The sequence below is a fragment of the Sus scrofa genome, chromosome 13, assembly GCF_000003025.6.
Source record: "Sus scrofa isolate TJ Tabasco breed Duroc chromosome 13, Sscrofa11.1, whole genome shotgun sequence".
Lineage (NCBI taxonomy): Eukaryota > Metazoa > Chordata > Mammalia > Artiodactyla > Suidae > Sus > Sus scrofa.
In genome coordinates this window covers 189,693,636-189,708,736 of record NC_010455.5, presented here as the reverse complement: position 1 = coordinate 189,708,736, position 15,101 = coordinate 189,693,636, and the positions used below count along the sequence as shown (strand labels likewise).

The window sequence follows — 15,101 nt, the reverse complement described above, 5'->3', positions numbered from 1 at the left end:
TGTGTTGCTGTGAAATTGTTGTTTGCCTGATTCTCTTTCATGGAGAATCTAATAACTTGTCCTCTGTTCACTTGCCTAGAAGCCCCCATACTATCTTCACTAAAGAATGTAAGGCCTGCTAGGCGATCATGACTAATAAATTACTTTTCAGCCTTAAAGGATGCTTAGGAGAATAAGCGATCTGCTCTACCAAGAAAAGTCACTTGTATTAAGTGAAGAAAGACATCACTACTCTTGTTGCTTTGTTAAATTTCAAAGCTTTAATGACTGTGATATGTTTTCACCCCGTGAAGACGTTTTGCAGGAATAAAGGAGTTTAAATCCCACCCTTGAGATACATTTGTGTACTTTAAACCTGACCTCTTACCCCCAGTGACCACAAAGTCATTGGTTAGTTCTCCTGTCTGCATGAACTTGATTACAACAAAATTAACAAGACAGCATAATTTTTTACTTTCAATCAAAAATGAAGAAAGCAGCATTGTCTATTAAGGGTTGGCTAATCCAAAAAAAGAGGACTTTTTGTGTTTGCTCTTACTATTGGATGGCTTTTCAAAAGCATAATTATTGTTTTTATAAATAATACAACTGAGTTGTCATGGAATAAATAGGCGCACATAATGAAAATAGATAAGTGCTATTTTGTAACCATATTTATAGACTTTTTTTTTATCTTTCAAAAGAGCCCTTATCTACTTTGAAGGCTGAGCCTTTAAAAATGATGTAATTTTTTTGAAATCTTAGCTTAAGTCTTTAGAGACTGACGTAAAAACAGCATATGAAAAGTAACATATGAGCTCATGTTGATGCTCTTAATCGCTTGTTATGGTTTCTTTAAAACAATTTTGTCATGGCAGTATATTGATATAAATGATGAGTTTTTAAGAAACTCCTGTAGAAACTTGCAAATATGCAGACTAATCATTCTAAGGATAATTTATTCAGATACATGTTAATGAATGAGCCACTTAAAATTAAAGTCAAATTTCTATGGAAACGTTACTAGCTTATTTTTATACACAGACACCTAGATTTTTAAGGGCAAACCCGGAAAAGGAAAATTCTCTCCTTCATTTAACCAATATTTTTTGAGGTCCTCCCTTCATGAGAGCTTACATTACAATGAGGGGTAGACGGAATAAACAGCAAGGGGTGGGGGACTTGGAAAAAAATTACGTTGGGTAAAGGTATATTACAGGGTGGAAGTTTGCTGTGAGTGTGATATTTATGGGGTATTATGATCAGGGAGATGCTCTGATGTGGTCATATGTAAACCCAGACATCTGGAGCAAGGAACTGTTTATTCACTGGAATGTTAAACAGTAATGGGGACAGGGGATCCACTTTGGTGGTTTGATATTAAAAACAAAACTGGTGGGAGATCCCTTGTGGCTCAGTGGGTTAAGGATCTGGCATTGTCACTACTCGGGTTCCATCCCTGGCTTGGGAATGTATGCGTGGGTCTGGCAAGACAAACAAAACAAAACAAAAATGGTGGAGCAGAGAAGTTAATATTGACTGTGATCACAGACTGTTTCCTGTCATTTGTTTCGTCACTGACTACAGTGCCTTCCTTCCATCTGGTATTTATTAGGTACTTGATAAATGTTTTAGAGGAAGACTCAAATTATGGAGTTCCCATCCGTGGCGCAGTGGTTAACGAATCTGACGAGGAACCATGAGGTTGCGGGTTCGGTCCCTGCCCTTGCTCAGTGGGTTTAGGGTCCGGTGTTGCCGTGAGCTGTGGTGTAGGTTGCAGACGTGGCTCGGATCCTGCGTTGCTGTGTCTCTGACGTAGGCCTGGTGGCTACAGCTCCAATTCCACCCCTAGCCTGGAACCTCCATAGGCCATGGGTGCAGGCCTAGAAAAGGCAAAAAGACAAAAAAAAAAAAAAAAGGAAGACTCAGATTTTATACTGTAGTAATACAGAATTGTGTTTGAGTCTCAACAGTTGAATTAACTTCTCTTATGTTAAAAAAAAACAACTTGTGAATGACACAACTATAAGTGTACAGAAAAAAATTGAAGCTTTTTAAGATTTATTTCTTCTGCCTTTTCGAAAACATTTTATTGTGAAAAGATTTTATAAATGCTACCAATGACTTCATATGCAGCTCTTTATTTCAGACATTCAGTTCACCCAGCCAAAAATGCCTTGTTCTTGAAATACCTCAACAATCCCCTGACTGATTGGGACACTTTCAATTGAGGGTCCCCTAGAAGTGATTTTCTTTGAATAAGATGGTGGGGTTTAGAATGAAAGACATTGTATATTGGAATGAAATTGAGTGGCCATCCAAATGAAAATTTCATTATCATTGTCTTTTTTCAGTTACCTGCTTTTTTGTCATTTCACAGTTAAGATTTATTTTCAGCTTTAGTGTGACCCAGGATCAAAATGACCCTTTAAGGAAAAAAAAAAATTTGAAATTCTGTTACTTCTATCCTCTAAAAGAATCATACTTTTCATGTTCAAGGGCTTGAAGCCAACACTCCTGTATGCTATTAACTTGACAAGCGTTGGAAATCTAATTAAGGTCATTATGATTAGCCTTATGTCTTGCCAGTGTTTTCTCAGTCTTGTTTTTAATGTTTTGTGTCCAGTGTTAAATTCACATACACCACAGAATCCAGAAAATTTCAATCTAATAAAAAGTAAACTAAATTTTGAAATCCTGTGGTGGTTTTTTTGTGGGACAAGTTTTGGCTGATAGGATGGTTGAACAGGAAAGCAGCTTACATGTTGCTGTTTGTTTGAACAATTGTGAAGGGCTCCAGTTTCAAGACTTCATTTGTGACAGAATGGCAATTTTGGAATCACTGGGTACTTGATCAGTGACGTATGAGAGGAGGGAGGGAATACTCTGAGGGTGACCATGTGGCTGGAGAGCTGAAAGGGTAGAGGCAAAGGTTGCTGGATAGAGCTGTCTGAAGACAGTGGTAAGTCCAGGGAACTTGGGACTGAGTAATTAATCAACGTGGCCATTCGTCACATCCAGGACAAAGATAACAAACAATGGCAGGGAAGACATACTTGAATAAACAAGACAGGAAGCTGACCCACCTAGTTCCGAAGCAATTTCTTTCCATGTCCATTTGCTGTTTTAATATTTCCCTTCCCTTTTGTGAGCTGGACTCAGAGGTTAAATTTGTATCTTTGTGAATTTTCTGGGTCGTGTTCTAAGGAGAAGAAGGGAAGTGTTAAATGTATTGGGAGTATTTGTTTGTGTGTGTGTGTGTTTAGTTGCATTTATTGATTTCATAAATAGCCAATAAAGAGAAAAACATTTAGCTTAAGTTTCTTTTTTTTCTGAAAATATCATTCTAAGGGCTTATTGGTATTTTTAAATTATTTATGCTTTTCAAAAGAAAAATCTGACTTGTGACCTCGTTGCTTATTTGCTCATTCATCTCAGAAATGTACCATGTGAAACATAAACCCAAGCCCATCAATTGATTCTTCTGTTAGCAGATGATGGGAAAGTTTAATACAGGATGTTTAATTGGATATTTGGATTATGTGTTCACCTGTTTTGTCTTTCTTCCATATTTTCTCGGGGCATTTGTGATTGACTTCTGTGATGCTGACCCCCATTTATGATTTTCATTATTACTAACTTTTTCTCTCTATTTTCTCCCACTTTCCTTGAATTTTTAAAAATATCATTCATGTTTTGCATGTGTACTGGATGCCTTCTGTGTTTCGGGTTACAGGAGCCCTAGAATCTTCCTGCGGCTGTGAGTAAACAGAGGTGACTCAGTCTATTCCTAAGAGGTTTTGCAGCCTGACGGGGGAAGAAAGAGACGGAGATATAATTAAGTACTGTCTGCTAAAGGCCACAATGGAAGAAGGTACAAAGTCTTCATAGAGAAGGCCAGCAGCATTTGAACTGGGTTTCAAGGATAAGTAAAACTTAACCGGGGCATTGTAGGGCTTTTCAAACAGAAGGAGCAACAAAGATGTAGAGATTCAAGAGAGGAAGCCATGTGAATGTGGCTTGGGGACATGGTGTGGGACAGTAGGAGATTAAAACTTTGGATGCCTTGTTGAGTTTGAACTTCGTTTTCTCAGCAATGGGGTACTCTTAGATGTTCTTAAAATGGGGGTAGCCGTTGATGACTATGGTTCAGTTAGGTTTAGGAACCTTTGCCGAAGTCTCTGTCAATGTCTGCTTCATCTTTCTAGCCAGATGGTAGCCCTAGCTGTAAGGGAGGCTGGTACATGTGATCTCTTTGCTGGGAATACGGATGCCCCGAGTACATTCCAGATTCTCCTTTTGATAAAGGAGAGGTAGGGTATTGGGTGACAGTTGGCATTCTGGAATGTAGAGGAGATACAATACAAAGGGATGTAGAGGACAATGGGTAGATTAAGAAACATGCTGAACCAAACCAAAGGAAAGATTCTCCATGAGCAGTCAGCGTAGGTTTTGGGGATTTGCCCACTTCCTGTCTCCTCACTAACCTCATAGGAAGAACAGGTTTGGGGAGTGATGGAGGAGATGAGAATTTTCTTTTGTTTTTATGACAGGAACACCCAAGAGCTTAGCCTTCACTCTGCTGGATTGTGCCCAAGGTAGTTTAAACTTCTGTTTCTGAAAATCCTTCCAATGAGAGTGATGGAAACGGGTAATGCCAATGGGTCTGTGGGTAGTAATGGCAGTGTCAGTAACTCTCCCCACTGATAAACTATCTTTCATCTGCTCTAGAGACTTCCTAAAGCACCTTTGTTGTTGTGCTTGTGCTTTGAAAGGAATAGCAGATACAATAGGTTTTGAGGTTTTTAGAAAAGAGGATGATGCTGAGAATGTCTTGAGCTAGATTTCCCTACTGTGTTCAACTTCTTTTCTGTTGCTGCACAGCCTTTCAGATCTGTGTATGTGCACCTGTGTTACTAAAACGAGGGAAAGCGCCATAGAAGAAAGAAAAACCTAAATATGTTTACATCAGTAAAAATGGGGCTGCCATTTAAAAATTCATCTTAATTTTTATCTATTTTCTTATTCATTTCAATTATCTAGATGTGGACAAATGAATACATTTACCAAAAACTATGTGATGAAGCAAAGTCATGGGAGAAAAATTGAGTCTTAAGCAGGCTTGATATAATCATCTGCATTAGGGAGTGTTTGAGGTTTTTTTTTTTTGTTTTTTTTTTTTTTTTTTTTTTTGCTTTTTAGGGCTGCACTGTGGCATATGGAAATTCCTAGGCTAGGGGTCGAATTGGAGCTACAGCTGCTGGCCACAGCCACAGCCACAGCCATGCCAGATCTGAGCCATGTCTGTGACCTACACCACAGCTCATGGCAACACTGGATCCTTAACCCAGTGAGTGAGGCCAGGGATCGAACCCGCATCCTCGTGGATCCTAGTCAGGTTCGTTAACTGCTGAGCCACGAAATGAACTCCATGTTGAAGATTTATAGTAGGCATTTTATCAGCACCTCCAGATTTATTTACATATTGTATATGGTTTTGTCTTAAGGAAATGTCTGAAATATCACTGTTCCTCATAAACTGCTCTTGGTTTTATTGTCTGCATCACTTCTTTTTGAACCCTTGGTTCTCTTTTAAGAGTGATCAAAAGCATAGTTCAAGTTTGTTCATCTTAAATCTTGGCATTTCTTTTCTTTCTTATTTTGAAGTGTTTGTCAAAGAAAATATTTTACCACTTCAAGAGACTGCCTTCAGAAAAACAATTGACAATTTGTAATGACTGAAATAGTTCTTGATTAATCATGAGAACCGGAAAGAGGAGCCAATATGTGTTTGAACATATACAGGTTTGAAGTTAATACTCTTTTTTTTTAATCCCCCCAGAGTGGTTGGTAATTTATATCACAAAAGTTTTAAAATTTGTTGTAATTATATTAGCTTGAATTTGGAAATGTTAGAAAATCTTGAACTATAATTCTTTCATAGTTTTCTAATGGTCATACATAGTTTATATGACTTGGAAAACTAAAATTTTATTATCGTATATTACTTATTTTTTAAAATTTCTCCAAATGACATATTTTATTCTGAATTTTGTTCTGCTTTCATATATCTGAAAATATTTGACTTAATTACTGGCTGTGGTTTAAGCCCAGCCTAAAATGGTTGTGCCTTTTGTTGGCTCTGGAATGCAGAGTTGGGCACTGTTGCTTTCTTTATTGACTCTAAATAAATAATTGGTAGCAGATTTTGCAGGCAGTTATTTAGATACCTTAGTTTAAGATCACCTAATTGAAAAAGTTGGCCGTCCAAAAAATGTTCTGAGAAAAGTATTCATTCTTGATTTACTTGAATCTTATAAATGCTTTATTGGCTTTGCTCATAGTGGTATTTCTAAGTAAACAATCTCTCTAGAAATAATTTCTGCTTCTCTGATAATTTAAATAAATTAAATTGGAGTTCCCCTTGTGACTAAGCAGTAACAAACCCTACTAGTATCCATGAGGATGTGGGTTCAATCCCTGGCCTTCCTCAGTGGGTAAGGATCCGGCATTGCCATGAGCTGCGGTGCAGATTGCAGACGCGGCTTGGATCTGGTTGCTGTGGCTAGGCAGAGGCTGGCAGCTAACAGCTCCAATTCTACCCCTAGCCTGCGAACTTCCTTCTTCTGTGGGTGTGGCCCTAAAAAGACAAAAAACAAAATTAATTGATATAAATTGCAAAAAGTAGTGGAAAAGTTTCTGGTTAAATATCAATGAAATATGTTCCATCCGTACAAGTTCATTTTCGTTGTTCTTGTTAAATTCAAATGTGAGTTTTAAAACAAGAGGATTGTGATTGTCTTTATGAAATAAACTTAATTATTACTTTAAATATATTTAAAGTTTTAACTCAAAGGAAACTGAGCACAGGTTGTTCCTGTGCGAAGGCACATCCATTTAAGATTATGCTTAAGCCTACAGTTGCTGATTAAGATTTAGCCTTAGAGTCAATGAAGTGGTATGGATTATTTTTTGGCCCAGTGTGATTGCCTAGTGATTCATTGTTGGTGAGAAGAAAAAGGGAACAAAAGCATGGCTTTAAAACAGCCATTTAATATCATATGGAAATGATAAGCGCCAAGTTTTAATAGTGAGGAGCTGGAGAAGGCAGTGACCCATTCAGACGCCTTTCTGACGTCATGTCCTCTCAGAACTCCTCTGGCCCTCCCTTAATGCCCAGGCCTAACTCTCAAACAATGTAGTTCAATAAAAATATAATGGGACCACAGATATAATTTAAATTTTTCTAATAGCCACATAAAAAAACTGGCAAAATTAGTTTGTTTTATTGTACCCCGTAAATGCAGAATATCATTTCAACCTCTGGTCAGTCTAAAAATTATCAGTGAAAGATATTACATTCTTTTTTTTTTCATTTTATATATTCAAAATGTTACCCATAGAGCATGTTTTAATTTGGTTCAGCCACATTTCATGTAGTCGGTAACCACCTGTGGCTGGTGGCTACCATATTGGACAGCTGTAGAAAGTGTGGAAGGTGTTAGAAGGGCCAACTCAACCTACTGCTGTCTAGGAAAAGAACCAGGTTTTGGAGCAGGTAGTACCCCTAAGACCTCCTTTCTATGCTCCCTTGTTTTACTGGTGAGAAAACTGGGATCTGGAGATGTTGCGTTGTCCAATATCACTTGAATATTAAGGATCAAAGTCCTGTCCCTGCTCCCCGGTTTCTAATCTCTCTTCATCACCCCAATTTTCCCTCCTTCTTTTCTATGTTGCTCTGTCTACTTGAATACATACTAATGTTAGGTGGTTGATTAGTTAAATATTGAGCCAGGAGATTTAAGAAAATCAGACCCACTTGAAAAAGGCATGGCCTGATTCAGACAAAATTCACTTTAGAGGCAGGATGAATAAAATTACCAGGCGTATCTAGAGCTTCTCAATGGACTGGTAATGTGAAATGATGCTGGGCCCAGTGATTAATTTTGCCTTTTTTTTTGGCGTGGGCACTGTTGGAATAGGAGTTGGATGGACACTGGTAGAAATGTCAAGTGCCTACCAAAAAGAAAGGAGGCCAACAAGGCATTATGTATTGTATACAATATGTGGTGTGCATCAGATCTGTTCCTGTAAACACTGGGTTAAGCTTTCTTTCTTTTTCCTTTTTCTTCCACTTTTTGGAAGGCTGCCCATGTGTGTGCCCATAGTTCTTACCCAGTTATACTGAAAGTATGGTATTTTTTGACAACTGAAGCCCAGTGCACCCCTGGCACGTAAAGTAGTTATTTTCCAAAGGCAAGCAAATGGGGAAAGCTCACCGCAGAGCATTGTGGGTTGGCGGAGGCAGGGGATTAGTTTTCTCCTGGAATCAATGTTGTAAAGTATCTGTTTTGTGGCATGAAAATACACCATGAGCGAACTTTTAAATTTGGAAGTTGTTTTAAAATATTTATTAACCTGGATGTTGTGCATTGTGTGAGAGCTTTGAAGAGAGTTTAAGTTTATTCGGTGACTTAGGTTTAGTGTTTCGGATTTAGTGTTCAACTTGACAGTTTTTCTGTTTGTCCTCAGACTTCTCATCTGTGGCTAGACTTTACCCACAAGGCACCATCGATCTTTAAATTAAGTATGCCCTGTATTTTGTTCATGTTCTGTACTGAAAATAATCGCCTTTTGCAAATGCCGATGTGTAGGACAGTGCTAAGAGGGTTCAGGGTTTGCAGGAATAAGTTAAAAGTACGGGGTTATCTGTATCTCCTTTGGCAGTTGACTATTAAAAAAAATTGTCTCTAAGCCTTAAAAAACACCACTTTTTTTTAAAGCAGTTTTCTGTTTATTTTTCATAGTAAATATAACCAAGAGAAACAGAAGTTTAGAGCTTTAAACTGTTTGGGAGGAGTTATATTTTTAAATTTATGTTTAAGTTAGATTTTTTTTTAAATAGACAAGTATTATGAATTCAATTTTAACTTACAGTAACTGTAAAAACATACATAATCCTACCACCCACAAATGTCTGTCATAGCATTTTTAAAGCATTTTGAGTTCATGCTGTAGATTGCATTTTATATCCTGCATTTATTCCTTAACATTAAATTCATGTCATTATAAGTTCTTTATAAATATACTGCTTAATGGATGTGTAAATCTGTAGGGCGGGCGTTCCCATTGTGGTTCAGCAGTAATGAGCCCGACTAGTATCCGTGAGGACTTGGGTTTGACCCCTGGCCTCATTCAGTGGGTTAAGGATCTGGCGTTGCCATGAGCTGGGGTATAGATCACAGATGTGGCTTGGATCTGGCATGGCTCTGGCTGTGGAGTAGGCGGGCAGCTACAGCTCCAATTCGACCCCTAGTCTGGGAACTTCCATGTACCGCAAACGCAAAAAAGCAAAAAAAAAAAAAAAAAAAAAAAAAAGAAAGAAAGAAAGAAAAGAAATCTATAGGAAAACAGGAGGTATGTAATTGTGGGTGTGTGGTTTTTTTTTTTTTTTTTTTTTTTTTTTTTTTTTTTTTTTTTTTGTCATTTCCAAACTGAGGTTAGGATGAAAGTGATGTAGGGAGGGGTCCTGTGCTAAATGCCTGGTTGTATTGTAGGTATTTATTGAATGATCAGAAGTGTTGCTCTCAAGAAGCGTTGAGCATGGTGGTCCTTCAACTATAACATAGTCCTTTAAGAACAGAGACAAACAGGAACTATAAAGATTTAACAAAGAGAAAGCAATACAACCTGTCCTCGTAATTCAAACAATCAATCCTCATATTTAGTAGTTCTGTGATCACTTTTGCAGGAAGAAGTTTGACTGGCTTAAGTGTTTACACCTGATAGGCAGATCTAGCCAGGGAGCAGATGCAGATGTCAGTGAAACTGTGATTTCAGTTTACTAGAGCAACTCAGTGGGAGCATCAATTAGGTACCATGATTACACAGATATAAACAGAGCATCCTCCATCCATTTCCCTGCTGCTAAAGTCTCTCTTGATTTTATGTGGTTAGCAAATACGTCAGGAAACATTTATTCTATGAAGTTCCCAAAGGTAAGACTCTTTAGCCCCGCAAAAAAAAGTAGATTTGTCTTTAGCAGTGTGTTATGAGGTGCCACTTCCACAAAACCCTGTTTAGGGCTGTGGAACCCATTCAGCCAGACCCATAGTAATCTTTGATTATTAACTACTATTTACATGGACATTTAACTAGTTATATTTCATATCATAGGTCTTTGGAGCAAGGACTGTGGTGTTTATTACTTATTTTTTTTTATTTTTTTAGGACCGCAGCCATGGCATACGGCTGTTCCCAGGCCAGGGGTCAAATTGGAGCTGCAGCACAGTCACAGCAATGCCACATCTGAGCTGTGTCTACAACCTACACCACAGCTCATGGCAGTGCTGGATCCTTAACCCACTGAGCCCATGTCCTCATGGGTACTAGTTGGGTTTGTTTCCACTGAGCCACAATGGGAACTCCTATTATTTATTTTAAATAAATAGACTACTGTAATAAACTGTGAATAAATGCCACCCTCTAGAAGCCCAGACCCCTTTTTCTTTGTTCTGTTATGTCTCCACAATTAACTGATATTTCTTAAAATGGTATATGATCTCTCAGCCCTAATCACTTCTTTAGGGCTATCACTTCTTTTCTGTGAATCTCTTCTTACGCTCCCTCCCACCACCCCATGTAAAAATGCTATTAACATCAACTAAAGTTTGCATGCCTTTTCATCATTGATCTGTCATAAGTCAGTTTAATTTGCACAGCCCCAGGAACTGAATCTAAGAGGGTAGAGGAAAAGCTATTCCCTCTCCTACCAGTATTCAAGCTGGAGGGAAAAGTAAATGTGACGGCTATGAGGTGCCTGAGGAAGTACATAAACTGTTACAAACATTCCATGACTTATGTGTCCATAATTTATTAATGACGATTCACATTAATGAGTCATTTATGGAAACTAATGGTAAGCATCTGCCATATTGAATTTCCTCCGTCTTAGGGAAGAATGGATGTTTTAATCAGGAGGAATTTATGCAAGACATTCTGTATTCTAAACATTCAAAAGAGCTCTTAGAGTATATAATAATTCATCTTTGCCTCTACTTAAAAATTTAAGACAGGAAGAAATATAGTTTTACAGTTATTTCGGATTTTTTGTTTTTGTTTTTGTTGCTAACATGCATTAGAAAATTTGGCAGTCAATCATGTCATATTGTGACTTGTTAGTTGTGGGATAAACACCTCTATTCCTGGCATATGTAAAAATAGATGCTTTCTAAATCAACTATACTTCAATTAAAAAAAAAGGTGCTGCTTTGGCTATTACAATGATAATAATAAATAGGAATATAGCTCTTTTTAATGACTCAGGCACTGCTGGAAGTACTTCTCATGTATTTAGCAGCAGCCTGTGAGGAACTACTGGTCAGTTATCTCCATTGCCTGTATCAAGCAGGTGAAGTATCAGCAGGGAAGGAGCTAGAAAATGGACCAGATGCAAGGTCTGTCTTCATTGTCCTCTGAGTTCTTAACCTCTATCTCGTCTGCCTCTGGCACGTGGAGTAATGGATGGAATTCAGCTGGTGTTTGCTCTTCAGCTAGACCCTTAGCTCCTTGAGGAGGCAAATCCAAGTTACAATGACTGCTTGTTTAGAAATAAGATTAATCTGTTACACTTTTAGTTCCTGGTGACTTGCGCTCCTTCCGGCCTCACCTGCACAAACTTCTGAGCCCTGATGTCTCTACCTGGTGTCTTCTCCCCTTCTACAGACACTCCTTCCATCTCAGTCACATCCCTTCCCTTCCTCTCAATCCCAAGTAAGACTGTGCAAAGAGAAGACACTGGAGTCACTCAGAGCTTGGGTGTGAGTCAAAACTCACTCAATTACTAGAGGGTGAGCAACAGGAAAATGACAACTTCCCTAAACCTAAATTTCCACATCTGTAAAGTATCTATAAATAGGTTGGTTGGTAGGAGGTGGAAATGGATGGATGGGGGGAATGAATGGATGGATGGATGCAGGTTTAGGGGATGGCAAAGGCACACTTTTATATATGGAATGGATGATCAAAAGCAACCTGATGCATAGCCCAGGGAAATCTACTCAGTGGTCTGTGATAACCTGTGTGAGAATGGATATGGTATATGTATGGCTGAATCACTTTACTGTAGAGCAAGAATTTTAAACATTTTGCATCAACTATACTGCAATAAAATTAAATTTAAATAAGTTCATCAGGAGACAAAGTCAATTAAGAACAAGGGACTGGAGTTCCCTGGTGCTCAGTGGCTTAAGGATCTGGTATTGTCACTGCTATGGCTCAGATCACTGCTTTGGTGTGAGTTTGATTCCTGGTCTGGGAAAGTCTGCATGGCAGGGGTGAGGCCAAAAAAAGACAAAAAAAAAAAAAAAAAAAAAAAAAAGATGCAAAGCATAAAGCCTGACCCAATAGTAGGCCCTGAGTGATTAATGGCTCTGGTTTTCATTTTAAGTCACTTTTTAATGTCTCCTCTTCTTGGATCCTCCATAACTCTCCTTGAAGTTCAAGTCAGCCCCACTTCATCCCTATGAGAATGCGAAGGCCAGGGAAGAGGCCCAGTGGCCTGTGACACTGTACTGTTTAGCTTCCCGTTTCAGTGCTGTCAGATAGCTGGAAGGCTTTAGTAGCTCCACATTTCATTGATAACCTTTTCGAGATCTGAAAATAGGAAGGACCTAACTTTAAATCCTACATAAACGTGGGGCAAGTTGTTCGACTCTAAAATGTCTGTGACCCCAGAAGAAAAACCACTTGGAAAGGAATGTAAAGCATGCCCATCCAGGATGTAGCTCTCTTCTCTGTCCACTCCCTTGCCTCTCCTCGTCCTAGTCCTGCCTCTCCTGGACACCTTCAGCAGTGACCCAGCACAAGTAACAGTGCTGCCTGCTGGGACCAGCTGGAGGCAGGCACAAAATTCCTGGCTGCTATCTTTCAAAGATCTCTTCTAACCCCTCTGAAAATAAAGAACTTGTTTGTCACATAGCAAAGGGGACAGGGAAAGAGATAACTGAGGGCCCTTTCTGTGGGGACCTGTGGCTTCAGGCACCTGCGGGGGCTTCCTGGAACGGTAACGTTCATGCCTTAGGAAGAATCAATTTAAATACCTGGGGACCTGCTCACACATTGCTCATACATGGACTGTGTGTTAGAAATGTGCTTTTCGGAGTTCCCGTCGTGGCGCAGTGGTTAACGAATCCGACTAGGAACCATGAGGTTGCGGGTTCGGTCCCTGCCCTTTCTCAGTGGGTTAATGATCCGGCGTTGCCGTGAGCTGTGGTGTAGGTTTCAGACGCGGCTCGGATCCCACGTTGCTGTGGCTCTGGCGTAGGCCAGTAGCTACAGCTCCGATTGGACCCCTAGCCTGGGAACCTCCATATGCCGCAAGAGCAGCCCTAGAAATAGCAAAAAGACAAAAAAAAAAAAAAAAAAAAAAGAAATGTGCATTTCTCTTCACGTTTGATCAGTGTACTTCTGTGGTCACATCATGCAGATGATAGATTTAGGAGAAGATCGCCTTGTACCGATGGTGAATTCAGGTGAATCTGACGTTTCATTAATTTGCAAAGTGTGAACTGAATGGAGTAGTCTGTTTTTGCTTGCGGGGAGGGTTTATTTTAGAGTGGGGAGTTAATCCGGACTGGGGAGGGATTGAATTTTTTAGGACAAACCCAAGAGACTACGGGAGTATTTGATGTTCTGATTCTAGCACCATATACATTCCCGCCTCTCCATTTCTTCCTTCTGACCTGGCAAGTGTAAGCCCCTATCAGGTGTTTGTCTGTGTGATCCTTTTAACCCACATCCTGATTCTGCATCCAAGTGCTTTGAGGCCGACTTAATAAGGATTAATTTTAACAGCTGCTGTGTGAACACAGATGCTCGCTGCTGCTTATTTCTAATAAGTTGATCAAGCCATATAAAAAAGATTTTTCCTCCTTAAGAAGCCACATCTTCCTATGAAGCTGTAAACCAATAAAGTACAGCTGAAATGCTTAGGACTAAAATTAGCATGTTATATTTAAAGATTTGGCCTCAAACTGATTATGACATGCTTCTCTATTGAATTTCTAGTCAGATGCTTTTTCATAAAAAGAACGCTGATATAAATGGTCGTGTTCAAATGTTACACCAGTCTGGCTTTGCAGTTTGACCTTTCTCAGTAGCTAAATAAATATATTTTTTTTTAACACCAAGAAAAGAATGATTTAACATTTGTGTGCTAGCAGTATGTCAATGAATTCAGAGTCTGAATGCAACAGATGCAACCCCAGGTAGAAACATGAAAACCAACTGATGTCAAAGAGAAACCAAGCTACATTGTGTTAGAGGAGCAGCTCTGGAGGAAGGGATATTTTAAGTATAATAGACACTTAGGAAAACTAACAATTATTGTAAAGGTCGTCTGGGAAAATCATTATTAAGAATAGCCAGGAGTTCCCGTCGTGGCGCAGTGGTTAACGAATCCGACTAGGAACCATGAGGTTGCAGGTTCGATCCCTGCCCTTGCTCAGTGGGTTTAACGATCCGGCGTTGCTGTGAGCTGTGGTGTAGGTTGCAGACGCGGCTCGGAGCCCGCGTTGCTGTGGCTCTGGCGTAGGCTGATGGCTACAGCTTCAATTGGACCCCTAGCCTGGGAACCTCCATATGCCGTGGGAGCGGCCCAAGAAATAGCAAAAAGACAAAAAAAAAAAAAAAAAAAAAGCCAGAAAAAAAAAAAGACTCAGGAAAAATATCAAGATATCGAAATTAAAACTACCTAGCACAGGCAAAGAGCAATCAAAAGGACAAAACGGGAAGTCTAGAGATAAGCTTGTCTATAGATTGGAAATGAATGCAAGATAAATGCAGTTTCCTCAGCAGAGAAATTGTTCAATAAATGGTGTTGATATCTGACCACAGAGAGAAAGAAGCCAGGTGATTATTTACAGTTTTTGTAACAAAAGGGCAAGTGTCTTTACAAAGTGTTCTGGAGTTCCCTGATGGCACAGCAGGTTGACGATCTGGTGTTGCCACTGCAGAGGCTCTGGTCATTGCTGTGGTATGGGTTCAATCCCTGGCCTGGGAACTTCTGCCACAGATGTGGCCAAAAATAAAAAATAAAAAAAGCCCCAAGTGTTCTTACAAAT

General features: G+C 39.3%; 1 protein-coding gene across 8 annotated transcripts in view; it reads left to right on the top strand.

Moving 5' to 3' along the window:
* The window catches only part of APP (amyloid beta precursor protein), a 281,267-nt gene that overhangs the window by 7,384 nt on the left and 258,782 nt on the right, over positions 1 to 15,101 (top strand).